The sequence below is a fragment of the Xiphophorus hellerii genome, chromosome 24, assembly GCF_003331165.1.
Source record: "Xiphophorus hellerii strain 12219 chromosome 24, Xiphophorus_hellerii-4.1, whole genome shotgun sequence".
Classification (NCBI taxonomy): Eukaryota; Metazoa; Chordata; class Actinopteri; order Cyprinodontiformes; family Poeciliidae; genus Xiphophorus; species Xiphophorus hellerii.
In genome coordinates, this window is record NC_045695.1 from 12,074,706 (window position 1) to 12,081,353 (window position 6,648).

General features: G+C 42.0%; 1 long non-coding RNA gene across 1 annotated transcript in view; it reads right to left on the minus strand.

The window, feature by feature from the left end:
- LOC116715975 (uncharacterized) overlaps positions 1-85 on the minus strand; it is a 4,686-nt gene extending 4,601 nt beyond the window's left edge. The window contains exon 1 of the long non-coding RNA XR_004338311.1: positions 28-85. This is a non-coding gene — a long non-coding RNA (uncharacterized LOC116715975). The remainder of the gene's footprint in view (positions 1-27) is intronic.
- Between the last annotated feature and the right edge of the window lie 6,563 nt (positions 86-6,648).

A 6,648-nucleotide genomic window follows, 5' to 3' on the forward strand; every position in this document is an offset into this window, starting at 1 on the left:
TTTATTGTATAAATAAAGAAAACAAACCTCAGATTCTTCACTTTACTGACTGAACTCTCCAGGATCTCAACCAGAGGCTTCAGATCAGAGTCTCCACCTTCATTATGAGATCTCATTTATTTCCAGTTCAGTCAGATCTGGGTTGGACTTCAGAGCCGAGGCCAAAACTTCACATTCAGCCTTTTGGAGCAACAGCCACCAAGTCTGTGATTAGAGAAGAAATAAATTCAGTTCTAATGAAATCAATCTGGATCATAAACAGACTAAAATATGATAACAGTGATGTCATCATCTGATCAACATCTGATCTTCAATTTACTGAGTTTGACCCCACAGAGAATCTGTGCAGTTCCTGGTTAAAGTCCAGGTTCTGGTTCTGGTCCAGGCTTCATGTCCTCAGACCTTCAGCTGCAGTCAGATGTTGAAGATCTTCTATCATCTGTGAAGGAAAGTTCAGTTTTCTCTGCAGCATCTGATGGAGCTGCAGCATCAGAGCCTCAAAGGAGCTGAAGCAGCTGATGAAGAGGCTGACTGAGCTGATGAAGGAAACTACTGGAGATGATGGAGAGGAGGAGGAACTGCTCACAGCTCGGACTTGGAAAAACAAAGCACTTTGTAGCTTATTAAAAAATGATGGCATTCATCATTTGATTGGGTCTAAATAAGATGTTTTGTGCAAACCAGAACATTCTAATTAAACCTCAGCTATCGAAGTATGCTGATTCTTTGATACAAATTCACATTTTGAGGCAGGTGCAATATTAAGGGATTCAAAGGTTTTCAAGACCTGCTTAAGGGATTGTTTTAAAAGATCGCGTTCCTGGGTCCGAACTTGTGGTATTTGTTGAAATTCTAGTGCCAAGGTTGCCAGTTGCTTGGATGGCACACTGGATAAAGACTGTGCTTTGGTCCTGATGATTCCTAGTTCAAGACCTGCATGGTGTTAAATTTTCACAAGGAAAACTGACTATGTGGTATTTGTAGAAGTTCGAGCGTGAAGGTTGCCAGTTGCCTGGATGGCACACTGGATGAAGACTGTGCTTTGGTCCGATGATTCTTAGTTCAAGACCTGCATGGCGTTAAATTTTCACAAGGAAAACTGACTATGTGGTATTTGTAGAAGTTCGAGCGTGAAGGTTGCCAGTTGCTTGGATGGCACACTGGATAAAGACTGTGCTTTGGTCCCGATGGTTCTTAGTTCAAGAACTGCATGTTTTTAAAATTTCACAAGGAAAACTGACTATGTGGTATTTGTAGAAGTTCGAGCGTGAAGGTTGCCAGTTGCTTGGATGGCACACTGGATAAAGACTGTGCTTTGGTCCCGATGGTTCTTAGTTCAAGACCTGCATGGTTTTAAAATTTCACAAGGAAAACTGACTATGTGGTATTTGTAGAAGTTCGAGCGTCAAGGTTGCCAGTTGCTTGGATGGCACACTGGATAAAGATTGAGCTTTGGTCCCGATGGTTCTTAGTTCAAGACCTGCATGGTTTTAAAATTTCACAAGGAAAACTGACTATGGGGGGGACGGACACTCTTCTTGTGCCCCCCTCCTCCCCCCCCCCCACTCTTCTTGTCCCCCCCCCTACACTTCTAGTAGTGTCCCCCCCTACGGGGGGGACACTACTAGAAGAGTGTCCCCCTCCCCCCCGTAGGGGGGGAGGGGGACACTCTTCTTGTGGGGGAGGGGGAGGGTGGACACTCTCCTTGTCCCCCCCCCTTACTCTTCTTGTCCCCCCCTTCTCCTCCTCCTCTCCTCCTCCTCTCCCCCCCCTACTCTTCTTGTCTCCTCCCCTTCTCCTCCTCTCCCCCCCTACTCTTCTGTCTCCTCCCCTTCTCCTCCTCTCCCCCCCCTTACTCTTCCTGTCCCCCCCCTTCTCCTCCTCTCCCCCCCCTTACCCTTCCTGTCCCCCCCTTCTCCTCCTCTCCCCCCCCCACTCTTCTTGTCTCCCCCCCTTCTCCTGTCCCCCCCCCTTACCCCACCCCCTACTCTTCGTCTCCCCCCCTTCTCCTCTCTCCTCCCCCCCCCCCCCTTACCCCCCCCCCCTGATTGGAGGGGGGGAATTACCTGTTCATCCTAACAATATTTTGCAGCAAACCATGCCTTAAGCAGGTCTTGAACTAAGAATCATCGGGACCAAAGCACAGTCTTTATCCAGTGTGCCATCCAAGCAACTGGCAACCTTCACGCTCGAACTTCTACAAATACCACATAGTCAGTTTTCCTTGTGAAATTTTAAAACCATGCTGGTCTTGAACTAAGAACCATCGGGACCAAAGCACAGTCTTTATCCAGTGTGCCATCCAAGCAACTGGCAACCTTGACGCTCGAACTTCTACAAATACCACATAGTTAGTTTTCCTTGTGAAATTTTAAAACCATGCTGGTCTTGAACTAAGAACCATCGGGACCAAAGCACAGTCTTTATCCAGTGTGCCATCCAAGCAACTGGCAACCTTGACGCTCGAACTTCTACAAATACCACATAGTCAGTTTTCCTTGTGAAATTTTAAAACCATGCAGGTCTTGAACTAAGAATCATCGGGACCAAAGGACAGTCTTTATCCAGTGTGCCATCCAAGCACCTGGCAACCTAGACGCTCAAACTTCTACAAATACCACAAATGTGATTCACTGTCATCCTTTGATTTTCTTTCTGGCTGAAATGCTTTTATGGTGATTAACAGCAAGTAAAAAGGTTTTGTATTTTTTCGTAAAGTTTCACTAAACATTGACTTTTTTTTCATCCTGGGTTGTAGAAAAAGATATTAGACTCTTTATGAGGACATTAGTTACAATGCAAATAACACCCAATTTTTACAACAAATGCTTAATGTCACTGACCCACCCGTTACATCTTCATCTCTCCTGAAAATATTTTCCACAATGTTGGGAGTGCAAATTTGAGCATTTCTAATGAAAACATGACTTTTTGCTTGTCCTGTTTACAAAAAAGTTGGGAGAACTCCAACTTTTAAAGGTCGGTGTCTGTCGGAAACAGGACTTGAACCTAGTATTTTTAGGTACTAAGCACATATGTAATCGACTGCGCTATCCAAGTTAGGATAGTTTTGTTCATTAAGTTGCTTTCCACTGGAAAAATTTAAAGTTCTATCCCAGGCTGAAGTATGCTCATACTGCACCATTCCTAAACAACAAATTACCTTTTGTTTTCCCACTTACGTTCACAAAAAGTGGGGAGCATTTGTGTGTACATGTGCTTAAACATTTAAGTTGTAACTATGGTTGAGCACTTATCTTGGAGAAAAGAGTCACTGCTCATTAATACCTTAAGTAGCAAATTTGACAACCACTGCTCTTCTGGTACTTACCACACTCAAAGCAGTCAATGTAATTGCTAAAAAAGACTTGATATTATTATCACAGCAAAGTTGAGAGGCACCATGCTATTCTGCAGTTCATTTTGACATGTATGGCCTGGTTTCTTGGTGACTTAATTTAGATATTAACACATACACATGCTCAGAGTTAGAACAAAACATGCACAGGGTTGTGGGTTGTGTACATATTATGGTTAGCACAAACCTTAGGTTTTTCAACATGAGAAAACATTAAAAAAATATTCTATATGGCAAACGTCTGTGACATTGATTTGTAGATAGATTATTGATGTTGGTAGCGGATCCATCAGCAACATGATGAAGGGCTCCAGCATTGGGTAAGTCGATGGATGGATGCAGCATCTTCAATTCTATGAAACGTCATCGTAAAAAGAAGGTTGGTAAAGCTATATTTGGGTATGATCCCCTGCACCAAGAAAAAAAAAAACAAGCATTGATTACATACATACATGGAATCAAACTTAACTGAAGAGCGCAGCAGTTTTTTTTCTTTGGTGTGAAACAATTAGAAATATTCTCAAACAGCTTTAGTTTTTGTCTTTGGAGAGACAAACCAGCCAGGCACAGGCATCACCTTATTCTCTCAAGCTGCAGCGTTGGCACCCGAGTTCCCATCCCACCTGCAGCCATGTGACATAAAATATGCTACAGACTCCGATTTTAGCAGTATATTGCTAGTTGCCTGTTTTACATTGCTCGTTCTGCTTACAAAAAGAAGAAATTTATGTTTTATTTGATCAGAAAGGACCAACTCATTTCGTTATTTCCATCTGATCAGTGCAATGTTCAGATAGCTCCAATTGCACTGTGATATGGCAGCATCTGCAACACAAAAGTACATCAATCATTTCAATTCTATCACAGATACATTTCAATTGATCCTAGTTAAACAATACAGCAAGGTTAATTTGGCAGATGGTATCGAGTTATTGATTTTCATCATTCACTCCTCCTGGATGAGCACGTAGCAACAGCAGGAAACCGCTTGCATTGAGTTGTTGACTTTAAAGTGGTCCGTCATGCAAGTGGTGACAGTGGAATGGAAAAACTCTCCTTAAACTGGAAGACACCTCCAGCAGAACCCGGCTCAATACAAGCGATGACGACCGACTGGGGATTGGAGCAGATACACACACACGAAAAAAACAAACAAACAAAAAGCAGAACTGATGTTGGATTATTTTTGATGTTCATAAAAAGTTAAGAGCAGAATATGAAGAAGGATTTGCTGATGACAGCATTATCTCAACCAATGTCCTCTTCCAGTACGGCACCACAGCCGAAACTGAATGCCTCATCAGGTGCAGCTTCTGTGGAGAGAAAAATAAATGAACGAAAACAAAAAAAAGTTAGTTCAATTAACAGCAAATATCTTTTTGTGGTTCTCCTTCTCCTAATAACATGAAGGGGAAAAAAAGACTGAAAATCATATTACAATTTTCAAAGCCAAGCAGAAAAAGAGGACGCAACTTAGAAATATTGCTGGCGCCAAACAGCCACACAGTTGACTGGGTAAGGCTATGATTAAAGGCAACAGTAGAGTTGCCAGAGACCTGGCAAGTCTCACACCGCAGATCCGATGAGGCGACTGACAGGAGAACCCCTCACCTGGACGAATCAGCGTGGCCGGCTCTGAGCCGAACCCACCTTCAACCTCAACACCTGCTCCACCAAAGAAAAACAAACAAGCAGCTGCAACCAAAACGGTTCCACCGACCCCGCTCCCAAGGACAGAGCGACCAGCCCGGGCCTCAAAACATTCTGACTCTGTGGGAATCCCACTGATAACAGATTTTCTGTACTCCAGCCTGAGCCTCTGAGTGAAACCTCGCTTTCAAACATCAACAATGAGGCAAGTCTAACACATCCACCCCCCAAAGCTCCAAAGGACAAAGCGGCTACCAGGAAAACGAAAGGTATGCCAAAAGTGCTTATTGTTGGAGATGAGGCAGTAAATGGAATCAGTCACGTTTGCAATCCCAAGAAAACGAGAGTGATTTTTTTTCCTGGTGACACTGTATCTGATTTAACCCTCCTGTTATGTTCGTTTCTAGGGTACAGCAAAAATGTTCGTGGGTCAATTTGACCCAGGGAGTGTTTAATCATGCAATAGTGTCAGAAACCAAAAAATTCCTCCAAAACATTTTTGTATCTGATTATTAACTCCAATACTAACCATTTCAATCAATATTTGTGCAATGATGTTTTATTATTTCTCAGAAATTAAGGATCAATGACGACAACCTGTTCATTTACTCATTTGGACATAAAAAATGGAATTTTGATTTTTAATGTCCACTGAAAAAACCTAGACACAAAAAACAATAATTTCCTTGAAGTTGACCTTTGGTAAATTATTTTATATATACTTTTTTTTTTTTTACCAAAGGTGATCTTTATAATTGAACTTGAGACACACATACTGTTCTGGGTCAATTGACCCGCTGATTAAAATCAAGATAAATGAGTCATGCAGAGAGTATTTATGTTTTTTCTCTCCACTTCTGCTGAGTGTCCACTCAGTGTGGGTGGAGTTTGTCCACAGGAACAAAAAGATTCCCGTCAAAGGTTGTGTGAACACCTGCTTTCTCGCAGTTTCCTAGTGAAGTAAGAGAATAGTGAGAAAGTGGGCTTGTGTGTGTGTGTTTGCGTGTGTTTGTGTGTGAGTGTGTGTGTGGTGAAATATGGTTCATAACTGCAAGGAAACATATAAATTGGACATTATAAAATCTTTTTTTGCACTTTAACCTGACTGCCGGGTCAAATTGACCCGAACAGTATCTATGTAAAAAGTAGACCTAGGGTTTGGTACAAATGTGTAAAATGAATAAATTTTCAACTTATGTCTAGAGTGCACCTATTAAGACAAATAGAAAACGTTTTCATGCAAAAATAATGCTTCTATTATTTTTTTTTAATTTGTAAATTTTAAAACGGGTCAATTTGACCCGAACATAACAGGAGGTTAACTCGTAAGTTCTCTCGCTAACCGCTGATCAGCCAGATATTGAGTCCTCAGTTGTGCATGTTGGAGCCAACGATCTGGCAAAGCAGAAATCTGAGATTCTGAAAAAGGACTTTAATATCCTTCTGAAAACTATGGGAAAGTTAAAAATGAAGTTATTTCTCAGTGGTCCAATTCCATCACCTCAATGGGGAGACGAAAAACACTCCAGGCTGGACATGATAAACAAATGGCTGATTAAAAGCTGCTCTGCCAGCTCAGTGATCTTCATCGATAACCTCTGGATCTATTGGCAGCGCTTTCACCTTTTTGGAAGAAGTGG